Raw genomic sequence first — 20,050 nt, 5'->3', positions numbered from 1 at the left:
GGGAGGGGGACTGGGTTGGGGGAGGGGGAGGGAAAGGGGAGGCGGCGGTGGGGAAGAGACAGAAATCTTTAATAAATAAATAAATAAATAAATAAATTAATTAATTAATTAAATATCCAGAATAGAGAAATCTGACAAGACAGCAAGTGGATTTGTGATTGGTTAGGGATGAGGTGCAGGGGTTAAGGGAACAGTAATTGGATAATTGGGGAATGACTTCTAAAGGGGTTGTGGGGATTTGTTTTAGGTTCTAGCAATGATCTAAAGTTGAGTGTAGCAATGCTCATGCATGTCTGCGAACATTCTGAAAGCAGTGGTAGCTAGACATGGTAGAACACAGCTGTTGTCCCAGCTGCTGGAAGGCCTTAGGTGGCTCAATATGGCCCTGACCCCGATGATGGAATTAGAAGCACATAATAGATGGGGCTGGAATCCGGGGCCTTATGCATGCTAGGCAAACAGCCTATCAAAAGCAAAACGCTGTCTCAAACAAGTAAACAAGCAAACCAGACTGCAATCCCAGCTATGGGGGAGTCTGAAGCAGACTGCCGGGGCTACAGAGTGAGTTCATGGCCACTCTGAGCATCCAGTCTCAAAAGAACAACTCTGGTTACCAGCCCTGCTGCACCTACTGAGTCATTTCCAGCCCTCAGTACTTCCTTTAACTTTCTTGGCGGGGGGGGGGGGGGGGGGGGGCGGGGGATACAATCAATCCTCAGTGTACATAGGGGACTAGTTCTAGGTACTGAGAGCTGTTCAAGCCTCTTCTAAGAAATGCCATAGTATGTGCATATATCTATGCATATTCCCCTGTAGAATGTAAATCATCTCCAGAGTATGTGTGATACCAATGCAATATAAATTCTATGCAAATAGCTGTCGTACTGTATTGTTTAGGGAATAAGGGCAAGAAGAAAATGTCTGCAGATGAACAGAAGCATCTGCACTTTGAGCATTCAGGTAAGGGGTGGGATGAGCCCGTGGGCACAGAACTGAAAAGGCAGATGGATAATTAAATACCAAAATACCAAGTGGGACATTTGAGGTATAGGGTCACAGATTGTTTTATCATTTTCCTATTTTTGTAAACTTTATTCAGTGAACAGAGGAAAATGAGAGGTGAAAAATGCTAGTGTATGGGGCTGGCGAGACAGGTTAGTGGTTCAGAGCGTGTGCTGCTCTTGCAGAGGACCCAGGTTCTCCTGGCTCTTAGGTGCCTGCAAGCACATGATGTAATGCAGACAAGCGGCTACACGTGCATGCATGGTGGACACACAGACAAGCGGCTACACATACTCACATGGTGGACAGACAGACAAGCGGCTACACATGCTCACATGGTGGACATACAGACAAGCGGCTACACATGCACACACAAACTTAAAAAAAATCTAAGTGCCAGTTTAGTTGGAGAAAAAAGAAAGCAACCATTTCCATTTGAAAAGAAGGAAGAATGCCGGGTAGGGTGGCGCACGCCTTTAATCCCAGCACTGGGGAGGCAGAGGCAGGCGGATCTCTGTGAGTTCTGGTCTACAAGAGCTAGTTCCAGGACAGGCTCCAAAATCACAGAGAAACCCTGTCTCATAAAACAAAACAAAACAAAAAAAAGTGTGGGGCGGAGCTCTGGACAGAGTAATTTGATTATTGTTCTTTCTCGTTCTCACTCTTTTCTGTCCTTCTTCCTTCCTTTCTTTCTTTTTTGATTCCTAACACCACAGCTACAAAAGTAAAAATCAAAGCAGTCGTGTTTACACTCACAATGTCCTCTCCATGCTTAGAAAATGTATGTTTGAGCATCTGTGTGAGCGTGGTGGTTAACATGGATACTGGCATGTGTGGTGGGCACGGGTGTGTATACTGCTCCTACATGGAGGCCAGAGGAGAACGCAGGAGAATGTCACTCAGTCGGCAAGCCCCAGGGATTCTCCTGCCTCTGCCTCCCAAACACTGGAGTCACAGGCTGGCCAAGTTGTGATTTTGTTTTTGTTTTTGCCAACTTGACACAATTTGGAGTTACCTGGGTTCTCATCTGAGAAAACGCCTCCATCCTATTGTCTTCAGACAATTGATGGCTGATGTGGGAAGGCCCAGCCCACTGGCAGGGCCACCCCTGGGCAGATGGACATTGGTGGTATAAGAAAGGAGGCAGAGCCCCTTGGGAGCAAGCCAGGACTCAACTTTTTTTGTGTTCTCTGCTTTAGCGCTGCCTTTAGGTTCCTGCCCCAACTTCCTTTCGTTAATGGACTCTGAGCTGTAAGGAAATATAACCCTTTCCTTTCCAAGTTGCTGTTAGTCACGGTATTTCATCACAGCAGCAGACACCTACTTTTATCTTTTTAACATAGTGATGGGACCCGAACTTAGGTCTTCAGGCTTGTACAGTGCTCCCACCCCACTGAGTCCTCCATACGGTCTCACGTAGCTTAGGCTGACCTCGAACCTGCTATGCAGCCAAGGATAAACTTGACCTCCTTATCCTCCTTCCTCCACTTACCAAATGTTGTGGCTACCTGCATGTGCCAACACTTCAGGCTCTCTGTGCAGTTTGCAGCCAGTTCTTGTAGAGCAATTTATGGACACTCTCAAAGACCCAACTCAAAACCTATGACGTCAAATCAACCCTGATTCCTTAAGGCCTTCTCATCCCGAGAGGTCCCCTACTGTTGCACTTGCGGCCTACCTGCGTTCTCCCCAGCTCAATCCAGGGATCCATCCCTGGAGTGTTCAAAATGTAGTGGAATCCAGCGGGATGCAAGTTCCACAGATTGGGCCCCAGGTGGCGCTGTCCTTCTGGGGAAAAGCCCAGAACCCAGATGAGGCCTCAATTTTTTTTTCTTTTTTCATTTTTGTTTCTTTGTGGGTTTTGTTTGTTTGTTTGTATTGTGGAGACAGGGTTTTTCTGTAGCTTTGGGACCTGTCCCGGAATTAGCTCTTGTAGACCAGGCTGGCCTCAGCTCACATAGATCTGCTTGCCTCTGCCTCCTGAGTGCTGGGATTAAAGGTGTGCGCCACCACTGCCCAGAGACACCTCAAATTCTAATCCTGCTTTTCCTCACAACATCTCCCAGTGCATTCATGCCTGGTTTATTATCTCTCTTTCGTGGTGTGTGTGTGTGTGTGTGTGTGTGTGTGTGTGTGTGTGTCTGTCTGTCTGTCTGTCTACAAGATAGTTTTCAGGAGTTGGTCTCCTTGCACCCTTTGGATTCTGAAGACTGAACTTACTCAGGTTGTCCCCCTTTGCCGCAAACACCATTACCCCCTGAGCCATCCTACCAGCACCAGGTGCCTGATTTTTACAGGGTGTCAAGGCTGGGTGCCAGGGGAAGCAGGGAACCCACAGGCTTTCTCGACTGTTCCCGGGGACCTAACTCTCTCAGAAAAAGGTACGAGTATCATTACTCCTTTAAGATTACCACCTAAATCCCTAAGAGGAGATGGCTCCGCCTCTCTCTGGTTCAAGCCTTTCTGACTCCTGATGCTGGTGACTTGAAAAACATGGCTGCAAAGCAGAAAGTTCTGATTCTGGTCCTGGTCCTGGTCTGGTGTGCTCATTACCTAAGCTTTAGGGACCCCGTGTGCCACAAGCAGACTGGCCTCGGCATTCTGGGGTGCCAGTCCAGAGTTCCCGCTGGGAGGGAGAGGCAGAGGTGTGGTCAGTCAGCATCTTGGCCACGGGCAGGTTGCCCTGGGAGTTGCCAGAAGGAAAACATTTTCCGGGAGCCGGAAGGGCTGGCAGAGCCCAGGGCCGGGTGGAGAGACCACAATGGACCCTTGTGTGATGGTTTAGCTTGGACTCGCCCTCAGGCCCAGCTTCTGTTTTCTGATCTGCAGCCAGACCTAGCTCCTAAGCAACACATCCCGGGCTCAGACAGGAGCCAGAGCGTTACTCTCCTCTGTCAGCCTTCCTGGAATCTTCCTAGCTAAACTGCTTCACCTAAGTTCTGAAGGCTGATCTTCACAACCAGACAGGTGTCCAGTCCTGGGAGGTTTCCTCTTCAAACAGCCTAAGGGAGCTCAGGACAAACCATAGTTCCAAACCTGCGACAACTTGGCTAAAGGTCCCTGGAGGCCATCTGAGAGACCTGGCTTCTCGACCTGATCTAGCCTCAGTTTTCCTCTCTGCCAAGAGAGTTGGTAATTCTCCTTTAAGAGACACATGGTGGGAAGGTGTTTTAAATGTCTGGCACATCGTCTGCCTCAGGAAAACACCCATCCAAACCAGGCAAGACAGCTTACATTCTGCCCACTCTGTCACAGCTGGGGCTCAGGCTCTGAACCTCCTCAAAAACAGCTGGCAGGAAGCCCCCCAGAGCACCGCAGAGACTGCACCCAATGTTTACTTCCCTGAACCTGGAATTAGTCATGCTCCAGGACAAGAGTCCTGCTCTTGTAGGCTTATGGTCATCTGCGTAGTAAGATCCAGAAAATTGTCTTTTTTCTCCTCCTCCTCCTTTTCCTCTCTCTCTCTCTCTCTCTCTCTCTCTCTCTCTCTCTCTCTCTTCCCTCCCTCCCTCCCTTCCTTTTGGTTCTTCAAGACAGGGTTTCTCTGTAGCTTCAGAGCCTGTCCTGGAACTCACTCTGTAGACCAGGCTGGCCTCGAACTCACAGAGATCCACCTGCCTCTGCCTCCTGAGTGCTGGGATTAAAGGTGTGCACCACCACTGCCTGGCTAGAAAATTGTTTTAAACATGAAGACGTTCTGGGATTGTGGCTCAGTTGATAGAGGTCTTGTCTAACACACACAAAACTCTTTAACTAGCATCATTTAAAACTGGGTATGATGGTCTCAAAACCAAAACATAAACAAGCAAAACTTCCTTAGGCAGAAGTTCAAGGACAGCCAGGGCTATGAGAAACCCTGTTTTAAAACCAACCAACCAACCAAAACTTCCTTGAGCATAAAAAGAGTGGATAGTTGAAGGTATTGTGGACAAACTGACCATAGCCCTGTGAAGTGCTACTGTTTGTTGAGCCTTGAGCTCACTGCAGAGCCCAGACTGGCTGAGACTCATGGTCATTCGCATGCGTATGCTCTGACTTCCAAGTGCTGGAACTGCAGGGCACCACCATTCTCACCCTGCACGTTGCTACTGTTTAGAGGAAAGAAATTAAAAGAGAAATATAAGATGTTACACTCAGATCAAGTTAAAAAAGTGGGGGTGATATCTTAGCGGAAGTAGCATATGAGACACAGATGCAGGCTTGTGTCAGGCTGCTGAGCAGAAGCAGAAGGCCTACAGTGTAGCAACTTCTTCGGCACTTTGACACATTTCTTACAAACATCAGGACTGCAGGCTCAACCCAGGTGAGCAGACCCTCCCAGAATAAATAAGGCTACTCTAGGGCTATGGAGGTGGCAACTTTGAGCCCCAGTGGAAACTATGGAGATGTCTCCATTTGAGTAAGAATGGCCACCACACAGAGGACTTCTGGAGCTGAGCAGCGAGGGTAGAGTATGTTAGCAGGAGCAGATGAGTCCAGCTGTATATGGATATGACTCCTACCTCTACTTGGATAAACCAGAAATTCAAGAGACCCCTCCATGTTAGGACAGGGAGAATCTAATATCTCTCTCTCTCTCTCTCTCTCTCTCTCTCTCTCTCTCTCACTCACTGAGTTTATTTGTGTGGGAGGGATGCACGTTTGCCACTGTGCTCACACAGAAGCCAAAGGACGGCTTTCAGGACTCGGTTCTCTCCTTCCATCACGTGGGTCCTGTTGTTAGGTGACACGCCTTCACCTTCTGAGCCAGACCTGCCCCAGATCTAATCTCTTAAATTGGTCTTCAAAGTTGAAGTGTTAGCCCAGGGTGCCTAACCTGAAACTACCGGGTGTCAGCGAGCCAGGCACCAGGCTACCAGCTGTTTGTTCTTCCAGCTTTATTGCCAGGTGAGGATCAATGTACATTGTGTGTGTGTGGGGGGCTGCTGTCAGTGGAAGGCGCAGCCTGCTGGTCCAAGGTCACTACTGTTGATCTTTGTTGTGGCGTAAGTTGACAGCTGGAGCCCGTGCTGGAGTTTGCCCCGGCTTCCTCTCCCCACTCATCTTCACCAACTCTGGGGCCCAAACACTACACAGCTTGAAAAAAGACAAGGGCACAGGTTGGAGAAATAGACAGACATTTGCTGTGAGGCCAAGAACAAGGTGCTTTGCCTCTCTGAACACCTCTCCTCTGATTTGCTAATGTGGGCAAGCACATTAGCTCTTACGGCTGTCGTTCAGATAGGAAAGAATGTGTCAAAGACCTGTTGTGTAACAGGGACTCAGCAAATAGGATGCTCTGTCCTCTCCCCGGCAGACATGGCAGCAGCCCTGCGCTGAGGCCAGGATCTGTGACTCTTGACTGAGACCTCTGGCAGTCCTCACCCTTTGTTCGCTTTGTTGTTTGACAGGTGAAGCAGAGGTACCAGATGGTCCCGTTAAGTTTGTCAACACAACACAGCTAGAGACGAGGAACCTCTGGGCAGCTCTGTAGGGAATTTTCTAGATTGATGATTGATGTGGGCGGACTTAGTCCACTGCAGACAGTGCCACCCCTGAGTAGGTGGGCACCTGGCTTGGTGGCACACGCCTTTAGTCCCAATACTCCGGAGGCAGAGGTACACGGATATCTGTGAGTTCCGGGACAGCCAGAGTTACATAGACAGACCTTGTCTCAAAACAAAACAAAAACCCCACAACAACTACGAAAAGAAAGCAGGCAGAACAAGCTGTGGGGAGCAAGCAGTAAACCACTTTCTCCACAGCCTTCGCTTCAGCTCCTGCCTCTGGGTTCCTTGCGTTGAGTTCCTGCCCTCGTTTGCCTTCACGACAGACTAGAGACTATAAACTGAAATAAGCCTTTCCTCCTCAACTTGGTTTATCACAGCGATGAAAAGCAAGCTTAAAAAGGTATGTGGGGACATTCCCTGGCTGGGTTTGTCTCCTGAGCATGGCGGGGCAATGGTCTAAATGTTAGTATTCGGGCATCTGTACTGGCCTGCCCTTAGGGTCCTGACAGGCTACGTCCTCAGCTGCAGCCACTAAGAGTGCCCCGTTCCCTTATAAAGGGGGGCCTTGCCCACTGTGTGTGTCTGTCTGCCTGTCTGTGTGTCTGTGGGTGTGTCTGTGTCTGTGTCTGTCTGTCTGTCTGTCTGTGTCTTCCCCTCCTCCCCCTCTCTTGTTCCAGGGACCAGTCTCTGCCCCCTTCTCTGCCCCTTCTCCTTCCTCTTCCAATAAACCTCCCATGTGAACCCTGTTGTATGGTGTGACTCTCTCCCTCCCCATCTCCCCAACCACTTCCCCCCCTTCTCTTGGCATTTTCTTAAAATTATAACACTAATGATCTGTCTTGAGAGACAGAACCAATGAGAGCCAAAATTTCATGTTAAGTCTTAATTACTGTGCTTTAGAGATTCATGAAACAAAAATGCCTCTGATCTACAAGCCCCTTGCCCAAGGACAGACAGTTCCTGAGACGCTGGAGGCTGTGTTTATGGGACATAACAAGCCACACGTTCTAAGCAAGTCTGTTTGAGCCGTCTGCACTGATGGGCTTGATCACCATGGGCAGGAGGTCCACAGGCTGGAGGTAGTCAGGACATATGCTTGCCCCCGACTGGACCTGATGGGAGATGCAATGGATGACGTTCTTTCGTTCTTAAACCACTACACACGGTGATTGCGGGCCATTTCCCAGGAACCTGGAGCCCATCTGCCTGCCAGTACTGAATTAAAGCTTGCTTCAGATTTTGCTTTAAGCTGTGGTAGTGGTCTTATTCTTGATCGGTGGGATTAACAGACTCTAGCTTGAGGCTGAACCTCTCCCTTCTGGACCCATCTTCCTGTCCATGAAGTTACAGGAGGCACTGAAGCCCCTTTGGCTCAATGATCTGAGGCTCCCACAATGTTGCGTATGCCTAAGTAGGGCTCCTGAGTCTGCACCCCCAGTCTGCTTGCTCGTAGCAACCATCCCAGCTCTCACACACTCCTTGCCAGAACTCTGAACTTCAGCCTCTCAGCTTCTCCTTTCTTGCCTAATCCAAAACCAAAGAGCCAGGAAGACTGCTCCCAGACACTTCCTTCTTGGCAGTAAGTATCTAGTATTCCAGAATCAAGTATCCTAGCACCCTTTCTTAGAAATCCTAGGGTCTCCTCCACTAGCCCATCTTGACTCCTTCTCACTCACCTCACATTAATATATTGGGTGCTTGGGGACAAGTCTACAATCCCAGCACTTGGGAGGGAGAGCCAGCGTGGGTCATACACTGAGTTCCAAGACAATCAGAACTGTACAGTGAGATCCTGTTTCACCCTGCCCCTAAAAAGACATACGACAGAGGAGTCCCCTGAGCGATGGCGAACACTGTGGGGCATATGATCTCATCCTCCTGCCTCCGAGACACCCCCTTTCTGTGGAAACACACAGCGCACAGAAATTTATCATGTTGCTTGTCCTCGGAGAAGCAGCCAGAGGGCCACGGCACCCTGAGCTCTAGCACATAAGGGGAGATGAAGCCCCTGCTGGCTTGGTGTGGTCTTCCCAGTTGGCAAAGGGCAGGTTCACAATGTCACATCAGAGGTCACCTGGGGGCAGTGACAGTCCTTGAGCATCCCCATAAGACTGTGCGCAGGGAGAGGACTGCCTACGTGGGAAACCCTCTGTCAGGGTCAACCCCATCAAGAGTTCAGTCTCCTGAAGATTCAGCCAAACACAGACTAAAGCTCTCCTGACCATATTGGCTGCCCGCTCCTCCAGGGACTAAGGAAAACGACTGTGGAGGTTTGTCCAGGTGGCTCCTCTGGTCACCTCAAACTGAGCCCATTGCCACAGCAATCTGCTCATCAGCACACAAGTGTCCATGGGGGAGATGTCAAGTCATCCCGAGGCCCAGGGCCCATTTTAGGACTCTGCACAAAACAGACACTTAAAAGTTTCCTCTGTCTCAGTAGGGCAGTGGTGGTGTACGTCTTTAATCCCAGCACTCGGGAGGCAGAGGAAGGCCTCTGTGAGTTCAAGGCCAGTTTGGTGGTCTACAGAGTGAGGTCCAGGACAGGCTCCAAAGCTACAGAGAAACCCTGTTTTGAAAAAAAAAAAAAAAAAAGGAAAGAAAGAAAGAAAGAAAGAAAGAAAGAAAGAAAGAAAGAAAGAAAAAGTTCCCTCCATGTCTGCCCTATTTTGAGCCTTCCCAGCACTGTAGGGCTATAGTAGGACCTCCTTCCAACAGAAACAGAAAGGCCTTACAGTGGGCAGTTCTTGGCTCCAGGGAGGAATGCTAGTGTTAGCCCAAAGCAGATCCTGTGGGGATCAGGGAACAGATCTGTGGAGAAAACTTTGACAGTCCCTGGCTCTTTTGTTTCTGCCCAAATCATCCCTACATGATTCCTAGGCCCAAGCATAGGGGCAATGCCCATGGATGACTGGGTTTCTAGGTTTCTAGGCCTCTCCCGGGCTCTCCCTCCTGAGGTACTTTCCTCGTCTCTTTGCCTTGCCTTGGCTCTGAAGACCACTAGCCAAGGGACACCAGAGTGACCTTCCCTCAACAAGGTCCCTGCACTGCCCTGGCCTCTTGAGGCATGGTCTCAATCTGTAACTCAGTCTGTCCTCGAACTCACAGTGGGTGATCCTAAAAGTAGGATTATAGCTGTGATTATAGGCAGGTACCACCACGTCTGGCCACATGCTCACCAGCCTACCTAGCCCTAGAGTTACTGGCATTGTTTCATCTTATGCCCAGGGAAGCTGTTCTAAGGGACAATGAACACTAGCCTCTGCACCGACAAAATGGGGACAGAGAGGAAAGAGCTAAGGAGAGCCCAGAGCCTAGTGTGGTCCCCTCATCTGGGCACCACCACAGACGGTAGGGAAAGGCTGTGCTGCCCTGGCCCATGAGCCACGATGTCGCCGTTCTCCACTGTCTGCCACACACTGGAGTCCCAGTGAAGCGCATCACACGCTGCCACATCCACACAGGACACTGGAGGAGTTGAGAGTCAAGACTTGACTCTGTTCACTGCCCTTGTACCAAACCAGTGTCACCAAAACACCTGGGGACAAATGAATTTCTTTACCTTTGCAAACCCAGACGCTTGCTTCTCCACAAAGTGAGTCTCATTACAAGCACTGGGGAGATGCTGGCTGTTTTGAAGCAAAAAAGTGGAAAAGATGGGATCTCTCTCTCTCTCTCTCTCTCTCTCTCTCTCTCTCTCTCTCTCTCTCTCTCTCTCTTTTGAGACAGGGTTTTCCTGTTTGGTTCTGGCTGTCCTGGAACTCACTTTGTAGACCAGCCTGGCCTTGAACTCACAGAGATCCACCTACCTCTGCTTCCCAAGGCGTGAGCCACCACCACCCGACAAAGGAACCTCTCTTTCATCCTTTCTTTATTTTATTTCATGTGCATGTTATTAAACTCTTTAATTACTGTTGTGCATTTGTCCCCACTAAGACACGTACACTGATTCCTAACTCCTCTTATCTAAACTCTGCACTTACAGTAACATCTTCTTTCTGTCCCAGGGTCCAAGCCAGGTTTATGTCACACAGTCATCAACCCCTCCCCCAACCTACTCTGTGACAGAAGAAACTGACTTCTTTGGTATTTTCTGTTGTTTTCTTTTTCTGAGATAGAATCAAGATCTGTGGCCCAGTGTAGTCTGGAATGACTGTGCAGACCAGGCTAGACTCAAACTTGCCACTCTCCCCTTTTCATTCCCCCCCCCCCCCCGAGTACTGAGATCACAGGTATGACCTAACACATCCCAATCCAAATGCTATTTTTTTTTTTCAAGAAAGTGTTAGTCTCTTATAGCCCAGAATGACCTTGAACTCACTATGCAGGACTTGGGCTGCCTCCTGTCTCTACCTCCCAGTGCTGAGATTTTAGTACTGAGTTTCTGCAGTATTAGGGACAGAGGTTTGTGCTTCCTGGGCAAGCATGACCCACTCAACTACCGAACACCCCATTCTCCAAATTGTCTTTTCTTTCTTTCTTTCTTTCTTTCTTTCTTTCTTTCTTTCTTTCTTTCTTTCTTCTTTCTTTCTCTTCTTCTTCTTCTTCTTCTTCTTCTTCTTCTTCTTCTTCTTCTTCTTCTTCTTCTTCTTCTTCTTCTTCTTCTTCTTCTTCTGTTTGGTTTTTCAAGACAGGGTTTCTCTGTGTATTTCCTAGAACTCGTTCTGTAGACCAGGCTGGCCTCAAGATCACAGAGATCCACCTCCCGAGTGTTGGGATTAGAGGTGTGCACCACCACCACTGCCCAGCTGGGTCCTCTTTCTTACAGCACTGTATTTGACTCTGCCTGCTACCTGGACCACCATTTTTGATAGATAGATAGATAGATAGATAGATAGATAGATAGATAGATAGATATAGAGATAGAGACAGGGTCTTACCATACAGTCCGTGTTGGAATGGGACTTGCTATGTAGACCAAGCTCAGAGATCTGCCTGCCTCTGCCTCCAAAGTGCTGGGATAAAGGACATTACATCACCTTGCCCAGTGACTTTACTTTTTATTTTTCATTAGTATGTTTGTGTGTGTTTGATGTATGGTACAAGTTTGGTGCTCATGCTCATCCCATGGTGTGTGTGTGTGTGTGTGTGTGTGTGTGTGTGAATCAGAGAACAACTTTATGGAATCAGTCAATTTTCTCCTCCCACTTTTTTTTGTTTTTTTTTGAGGCAGGGTTTCTCTTTGTAGCCCCATAGACCAAGCTGGCTTTGAACTCACAGAGATCCACGTGCCCCTACCTGCTGAGTGCTGGGATTAAAGGCGTGTACCACTACTACCTGGCTCTCCTCCAGCCTTTTACACAGGTTCCGAGGATTGAACTGAGGTTGCGCAACAAGCACCTTCACCTGCTTAGCCATCTTGAGAGTCCCCAGGTCATGGCTGTTATTGTGGGAATTATTAATTTCTGAAATTGTAAGTTCCACTCTCATCTCACAATAACAGGAGCTTGGGGCACTCACACTGTGAACAGTGAAGACAGATCCTGGGCCTTCCTTGGCCAGTGTGCTATACGGTGGCCTTGTGATTCCCAGGGTCCTGTTCTGTCAGGAGCGTTGGGAGACACACCGTTCCGTCACAGATGCTGGACTGGTAGCCCACTGAACTAAGAACGTGTGTGCGTGTGCGCGTGTATTGCTTTTCCAACATCGCTCAGTTCTCTCTCTTACCCCATTTTTTTTAAAGGTAAAATTTATGTAACTTCCTCATCCTCAGTCCAGTTCACAGCTCCCCTCGCCTGGTGGCTTTACATGTCCGGAGTACACACCTGGGAGACAGGAGAACTGTGAGGCAGATGATGCCCAACCATTGTTGTTTATTACTAATTCAAGGGAGGAGGGGAGTTGCAGAATCATCCACAGATAACTTCCCTCTGGGGCCCCTGGCCTCCTCTGCGACCGTCTGCCCTGGTATAGAGGTGACATGTGTGATTCTTTAGGGTTCTTCACTTCTATCTTGACCTCTGCCACTTTGGCAGGGTTACTCCAGGTCACATGATTTGACCAGTGGCCATGAGCTGGCTCTCTGCTTCCTGTCCTTCTTGTAGCCGCAAAAGCTTTTATATGAAGCCGTGGGGGAGTGTGGAAAGCGGTAGGGGTGTTCCTGATTTCCTCAGGGCCCATCATACCCTGGTCCTGCCAGGTTACATGTTTGTTCACGTAGTCACCTCTAGAGACCATCTTCTTTTGGAACTCTGACCTTTGGGGACCCTTTGGACACAGACCTGCTTCTTCCTGACCCTCCATTCCAGAGCAGTAGAGCAGGCAGCTGCAGGGTTGTGTCTCTAAGCGACCCCTGGAAGAAGCCCTCTCCCCTTATGTAGACAGCTCCCCCTTCTAGTTTCTGTCTGAAGGAGGTCTCTTGAATGTTTCTTTCTCCACCTTGGAAAAGGGAATGCTGGACCATGTGGAATTTTCCTTGGTAAAATGTAGATGAATTGTCATTGAACGGCCACTGAGCTGGTGGGGTTTTCGTGGATCCTTCCCTTACTTCCTCTGCTCTCAGAAGCAGCCCTCAGCCCGCACCTTTGTTTCCCACACAATTAGTCCCTGCCTGCCTCAGCAGTAAAACCCTCCTCACCTGTGAAGAAAAGAACAGTGCATGGCTGGAGTCACCTCGCAGGAGAAGCTGCACGGTGGCCTTCCTGGCCAGCAGGTTAAATCCATGTCGTGTCTTTAGTTTGTCATTCAGTGAAAACCAGTGTTATCATCACTGTATGTGAGAGGTTGTGATATGTATGTAGGTTCGTGATATTAGTGTTCTTTCACTGTGGAGCCCAAGGATCAAGCTCAGGTCAGCAGCTTTGTGTGACAGGTGCTTTTACCTGTTGAGCCGTCTTGCTGGCCCTCGTTCATCTGACCAGCATGTTTGGGATGTGCTAGCAAGTATCAATCTTCTTTTTGTTTTGTTTTGTTTTGTTTTGTTTTGTTTTGTTTTGTTTTTCAAGACACTGTCTAGCTCTGCCTGTCCTGGAACTTAGACCATGCTCGCCTCAAACTCACAGAGATCCACCTGCCTCTGCTTCCCAAGTGCTGGGATTAAAGGCATGTGCCACCACTGCCCAGCTTTTCTTTGTTTTTGTTTTTATTTTAAATGTACATTGGTATTTTGTCTACATGTCTGTGTGAGGGTTAGATCTCCTGGAACTGGAGTTACAGACAATTGTGAGCTGCCATGTGGGTGCTGGGAATTGAACCCAGGTCCTCTGGAAGAGCAGCCAGTGCCCTTAGCCACTGAGCCATCCCTCCAGCCTGTGTCAATCTTCTTGATGGTTGAAATCTCCCCAGGGGAAGAGTAGACCCAGTGTTTTGAGTTGACTGTTGTTGGTTACTCTGGCTTTTGTACACTTTCATTCTTTGGTTTATCTTTACCGTCTTAGTTAGGGTTTCTATATTGCTGTGAAGAGACGCCATGACCGTGGGAATTCTTATAAAGGAAAACATTTACTTGAGGTGGTGGCTTACAGTTTCAGAGGTTTAGTCTATTATCACGGCGGGGAACACTGCAGTGTGCAGGCAGACATGGTGCTAGAGAATTCTACATCTGGAGCCAAAGGCAACAGGAAGTGAACTGAGTCACTGGGAGTGGCTTGAGTATTTGAGACCTCAAAGGCCACCTCCATAGTGACACACCTCCTCCAACAAAGCCACATCTCCTGATAGTGCCACTTCCTTTGGGGGGAATTTTCTTTCAAAACAGCACACTTTCTAAGTTACTTTCTAGCCAATAGAGAGGATTTGGGGGACAGAATCATCCAGTGCCTCAACAAGATAAGCATAAGGACCCTTTAAGTATAGAACCTGGAGCTCATGGTGGCAAACCTGTCACCACCACCACTAGGGCTGAACAGCGAAGGAGTGAGCCAGTTATCAGAATCTGGAATGAAAAAGATCTCTGAGAAGTGTTCTGAGGACTGGTGACCTTTACTGGAGGAACAGAGCAAGCCCAAGGAGGGCGTTGGGGGTAAGTACCCTGGCCTCACCCTCTTCCCTTTCTTTGATCACCAGCTGGTCCTTTCTGGAGCCTTCTAGCTTCTTGCTCTCCCTTCCTTGTTTTTGTCACCTACCTTGGAGGTCACCTCAATTGGCAGCACCTTCCCAGCAACCTCGTTCTAGATAAGACTTCTTACACAAGGCTTGTGGTGCTAATGTTTGTCCAAGTTGTTTTTCAAAAATTCAAAGACACCTCGAACTGGTGGAATTCACCATCCTTCATCTGAGCCTCCGTAAGTATGGGATGGATGACCTTTTTTGACTTCAGAGGGCCCCAAACCCTGCCTCCCGATCATGCCGACACGGTCATTTCCTGAAGAGCCCTGAGGTTTGAGTACATGTGTGCGGGCCACTGGTTACTTTGTCCTGCCCCAGCTGTCCTTCTCATACCTCAGACCACCCAGCTTCCTCTAGACCCTAGCCTGGGAAAGGCAGGTTTTAAAGAGTCTGAAGAATCTGTTTCCTTACATTTAGCCACTTCCACTTGTTGTTTGAAATATGTATTTTTATTATTTTAATTATGTGTGTGTGTCTGTGTGCATACATGCATATGAGCATAGGTGCCTCCTTGGCCAAAGATATCAGAACACTCTGGGGCTGAAGTTACAGGTAACTGTGAGCTCTTGGCATGGATGCCGGGAACTGAACTCTGGTCCTTCAGAAGAACAATATGCCTCTCAATTGCTGAGCTCATTCTCAAGCCCCTGTTGTTTTATCTGCGATGGAGTCTCACTATGTAGCCCTGGCTCCCTGGAACCCACATTCTTCTAGCCTCAACATGTAGAGTGCTGTAACCATAGGTCTCTCTTCTCTCTAAATCCTTCCTTCCCACCCTTCCTCCCTCCTTTCCTTCTGTCTTTTTTGAGCTTTTTACTTAATTAATTTGAATAGGTTCTTCTGTAGCCTAGGCTGGCCTTTGCCTCCACCTCTCCATCACTGGGATTACAGGAACGCGCCACTAAGCCTGGCTTCTGGCTCGCTCTTTCTGTTGTGCAAAACCCATTCTTCAGTTATTGTCATCCTGTAAAACAGGCCTGATGGGATAATATTTCCGCCAGCCATCTCCAAGTAGAAGCAGGAATCTATAGAAGTCAGTCAGCTTCCTGGGACACAGCAAGATGGGAGGGCAGGGGATGGAAGACACCTACCAGAGTCCTGGTTTCTTCAGGAAGCTTCCCTGTGGACTGTACCCGTGGATACTTACTCTAATTGGGCCGAATTCTTCATGCTGGAGTCAAGCACATCAGGTCCTCAGGCTCAAGGCTCAGAGCTCAGGTCTCTTTAATCTTAATACATGGGGGACATGTCTTTCCTTTTTTTTTTTTTTTGATTTTTCGAGACAGGGTTTCTCTGTAGCTTTTGGTGCCTGTCCTGGAACTAGCTCTTGTAGACCAGGCTGGCCTTGAACTCACAGAGATCTGCCTGCCTCTGCCTCCCGAGTGCTGGGATTAAATGTCTTTCCTTTTTGATATCTCTAAGTTATATGAATCCTGACCCCTCCTAGCACTGGTCATTCTTGTGTGTGCAAACGAATTTGTGTGATTGTGTGATGTGTTTGTATATGTGAGCATGAGCACGTGTGCTATGGCTTGTGTGTAGAATTCAGAAAACAACATTAGGTGTCAGTCACTGCTTTCCACCTTGTTCAAAAGGCCTTTCCTATTCTTTCTTCTTTGTTCTCTGCTGCATAGGGGCTGACTGGCTGCATAGGGGCTGGCTGCATGGGGGCTGACTGGCTGTATAAGGGCTGGCTGCGTGGGGGCTGACTGGCTGCATAGGGGCTGACTGCATAGGGGCTGACTGCATGGGGGCTGACTGACTGCATAGGGGCTGGCTCGCTGTACAAGGATTCCTCTGTCTCTGCCTCCCATCTCTCCCGTAGGATTACTGTGATTGCAGACTCCAGCATCCAGCTTCAGGTCCTCACACTTCCGTAGCGTTACCGGATCCACTAAGCCACTCTTCACAGCTCCAGCACTGTTACTCAGGACTGCAGGCACCGAATCTGTGGAGTTCACATCTGACTCCACCAGCAGCAGCCGAGACGCTAACATGTACTGTGTCAGTGTGAAGCTCTAGCTACAGTTTGGTGCCTTCTCTTATTCTACTGGCCTATGCCCCACAGGCCTACATCTGTGTGGGTAGCATGTGCTCTTGAGCCAGCCCTACAGCAACAGTTGCAACTCCAGGAAATCCTGTCTCCTCAGCTGAGGCCAAGGGAGGAGGGAGCAGGGACCCAACTGGCCCAAAGAAACTGCCCCCTTCTATTTCCCCTCTTCCTGAAAAGACTCTAATTTCTTAATAAATCACATGTCCTTCAAACTGGATTAAATGGCAGTTGCCAGCTGGGGGACACATAAGGAAGTTTGCGGGTTCCCTGACACCCATCTCCTGTGTGTTGTTTTCACTGACTGCTTTTGGCATTTCCCATTTCTGCTATCAGCACCCTGGTTTCCTTTGGGAAACTACCCTGCCCCCACTCTCAGCTCAAAGAGTTCCTGTGTCATTGACACAGCTCTGTCTGCTCCAGCACTATTGGGAAGACACACTCTTTCCAGGAAGACCGATGACATCAAAATGGAACTCTTGAGAGACAGCTTGTGAGTACGCGAGAAGAGAAGAGTGGTAACTCAGACTGGTGAGGTGGAGCCGGGTCTTGGTGACTGGATGTGTGCACATGGACCCAGCCTCCTCCTGGGTCTCACACTGATGAAAGGGAACAAGCCTGTACACCTCTGGGTTTTATTTGATGTACTTCACCCATTAAAGAGGAACTTTAGGATTGATGGTCAAAGAAATTCTAATTAGGGGCTAGGATGTAGCTCAGTTGGGGCTGGAGAGATAGCTCAGTGGTTAAAGGCACCTCTTCCAAAGGTTCTGAGTTCAATTCCCAGCAACCACATGGTGGCTCACAACCATCTGAAATGAAATTTGGTTCCATCTTGAGGAAGAGACCTGGTCAGTCGTCCTCATCAACTTAGAACACGAAACCCAATATGGACAGGTTCAACAGAAGCGCCATATTTGGGCTGCCCATGCCTGCTTCAGCATTGCCAGGACACATTTCATTGTAAATCTCATGGAGCTCAGTTGGTGGAATGCTTGCCTAGCTAGAATTTAGGAGGCCATGTGTTCAATCCTTAGCACTACAGAGAATCAGCACTGGGGAAGTAGAGGCAGGGTAAAAGTCCAAAGTCATCCTCAGCTACATGGTGAGTCTGAGGCCAGCCTGGGCTTACATGATACCCTGTAACAACAACAGCAGAATCCCAATTAGTTCACCTTCTGCAAAATCATTCTTACCCAATCAGAAGGTGAACTTCACGGTTGCACCTTCCCTGGCGCTAAGGTAACGCTGCAAGGCCTTCTGCATTTGAAGGGCACTTCACAGGGGAGAAGAGGAGGGTACATATTTGCTTCTATGTTTAGGATCATGACTGAAAGTCAAACTCAGCTGAGAATTGAATTTCCCAGGTGGGGTTGGTGGCATAAACCTACGACTCAGCACTTGGAAGTGGAGACAGGAGGATCAGGCTTCCCATCAAAATTCTTGGGCAAGACGCTCATGTGAAAGAATCTGGAGTCTATCCCTGACGCTGGGTGTGGGAACTGCCTACTTATGTCTTCCCTAAAGGCTTGATAGAAGTCATTATATACGAACATATTTATCTGATTTTTAAATCATTGAACATGGCGAGGATGTGATACTATAAAAATTATTTATGGACCCCAAAGCGGGGAAACTGTCGTCTTTTAGCGTGACTGAGGTCTAATTGAGAAACAGGAATTATATATTGTCAAGGCGTGTGTTCTAGTTTGTTTTCTGTTACTTGTGATAAAACCACAAGCTGACCCAAACCAGCTTGTGGAGGAAAGGGTTTATTTCCTCTTACAGTCTGTAGTCCATCATGAAGGGGAGTTAGGGCAGGAACTCAAGGCAGGAACTGGAGGCAGGAACCGAAGCAGAGGCCAAAGAGGGGTATTGTTTTCTGGCTTGCTTCCTATGGCCTCCCAGCTTCCTTTTCACACAGCCTGACTACCCAAGGGTGGAACTGCCTACAATGGGCAGGGCCCTCATATCAATTATTAATCAAGAAAATGCTCTGAGGACCTGTCCACAAGACCATTTGATAAACTCATTTCCTTAATTGAGGTTGATCCTTTCTAGATGACCCTAGCTTGTGTCAAATTGGCAAAATACAAAAGCAAAAACCAACCAAAATAGCTACAATGTGATGTTTTTATGTATGTGTGCATTGTAAAGTGTTTACTATACTCAAACCAATTAGCTCACCTACCACATACTTAGTTACTTAAATTCGCTCTAAAACAAACAAAAATTCTTGCTCTGCATTGTATTTCTAGAGAATAAAACAGATGGCTAACTGGCAAATCATACCTTAACCGGAGACTGCCAGTTCTCAGATTCTTTTCTTCTTTAGATTTACCTTTATCTTTTACGTGTATGAGAAGTGTCTTGTCCGTGTGAGAGTGTGTGTACCACGTGTAGGTCTAGCACCTTGGAGACCAGAAGAGGATGGAAGGTTCCCTGCAACTGGGGTGCTGGGAACCAAACAACACTAGCCTTGTTTGCTCTCCTCTCTCACATGCCACATCATCTATGTAGTGGTCAGCGGACAACTTTGTGGGGTTGGCTCTCTTTTTCACTTTTAGGTGGGTTCTGAGGATCAAACCTAGGCCTTCATACATGCACGGCCAACATTCACACACTGGTCCTCAGATTACTCATTGTTTGAAGGTAAATGCAGGTGTTAGGTTACCTGGAACACTTAAATGTTAGCTGAATATAGTGATGTATGCCTGTAATTTAGTTCTTGGGAGGCAAAGGCAGAATAATAAAGTTTGAAGTCAGCCTGGTCTGTATAGTGAGTTTTTCCCCTGGAGATATATATATCTATGTATAATATATAATAATATAATATATATAGATAGATAATTTTCGAGATAAGGTTTCTCTGTGTATCTTTGCAGTCTGTCCTGGAACTAGCTCTATAGACCACGCTGGCCTCAAACTCACAAAGACCCACCTGCCTCTACCTCCTGAGTGCTGGGATTAAAGGCGTGCGCCACCACCACCCGGCTTTGGATTCCAATTTTTAAAAAGCAAATGACCGAACAAAGGGAAGAAATCGGTTGCTCCAGTAAATTAAGGAGAGTGCACGAAGATAGACTCGTTCGTTATTCGTTGCATGGGGCGTGGGTGCAAGAAGAAATGGACAGAAATGAACAGCCTTGGCTGGAGGTTTAGTGGATAGGATTCAGACCCTTGCTTCCTGCTCTAGTCTCTTCTCTTCTTTCTTTTCCTGTGTTTGGCCAAGGCTTTGGTTTTCAACCCATGGCTTTCTTACACTGCCTAGGCTAGCCCGAAGCTCCCAAGTCAAGCAGTCATCCTTTGCCTCGGCCGTCCAAGAAGCCGTCCGTGGTATGCATGCACCACCATACTTCAACTTCACTTCCTTTGTATGCTGGGTATGGAAAACACTTCAGGTTAAAGATTCCTTTTACATAATTGAGATTTTATTTTAGGCGATCTGAATGCCAAGCATATCCTG

The 20,050-nt window shown here is 48.1% G+C and overlaps 1 long non-coding RNA gene across 1 annotated transcript; it reads left to right on the top strand.

Annotated features, from left to right (window-relative positions):
- Positions 1-6,460: 6,460 nt before the first annotated feature.
- LOC126488875 (uncharacterized) lies at positions 6,461-18,930 on the top strand. Its single transcript, XR_007588799.1, has 3 exons — positions 6,461-6,891; positions 14,326-14,448; positions 16,360-18,930. It is a non-coding gene; the product is annotated as an uncharacterized lncRNA (long non-coding RNA).
- The last annotated feature ends 1,120 nt before the right edge of the window (positions 18,931-20,050 follow it).

The sequence above is a fragment of the Alexandromys fortis genome, unplaced genomic scaffold, assembly GCF_014885135.2.
Source record: "Alexandromys fortis isolate MF-2015 unplaced genomic scaffold, M_Fortis_MF-2015_v1.1 scaffold_209, whole genome shotgun sequence".
In the NCBI taxonomy this organism is placed as follows: domain Eukaryota; kingdom Metazoa; phylum Chordata; class Mammalia; order Rodentia; family Cricetidae; genus Alexandromys; species Alexandromys fortis.
Note: the sequence above shows the minus strand (reverse complement) of the source record. Positions and strands in the feature narration are given on the sequence as shown.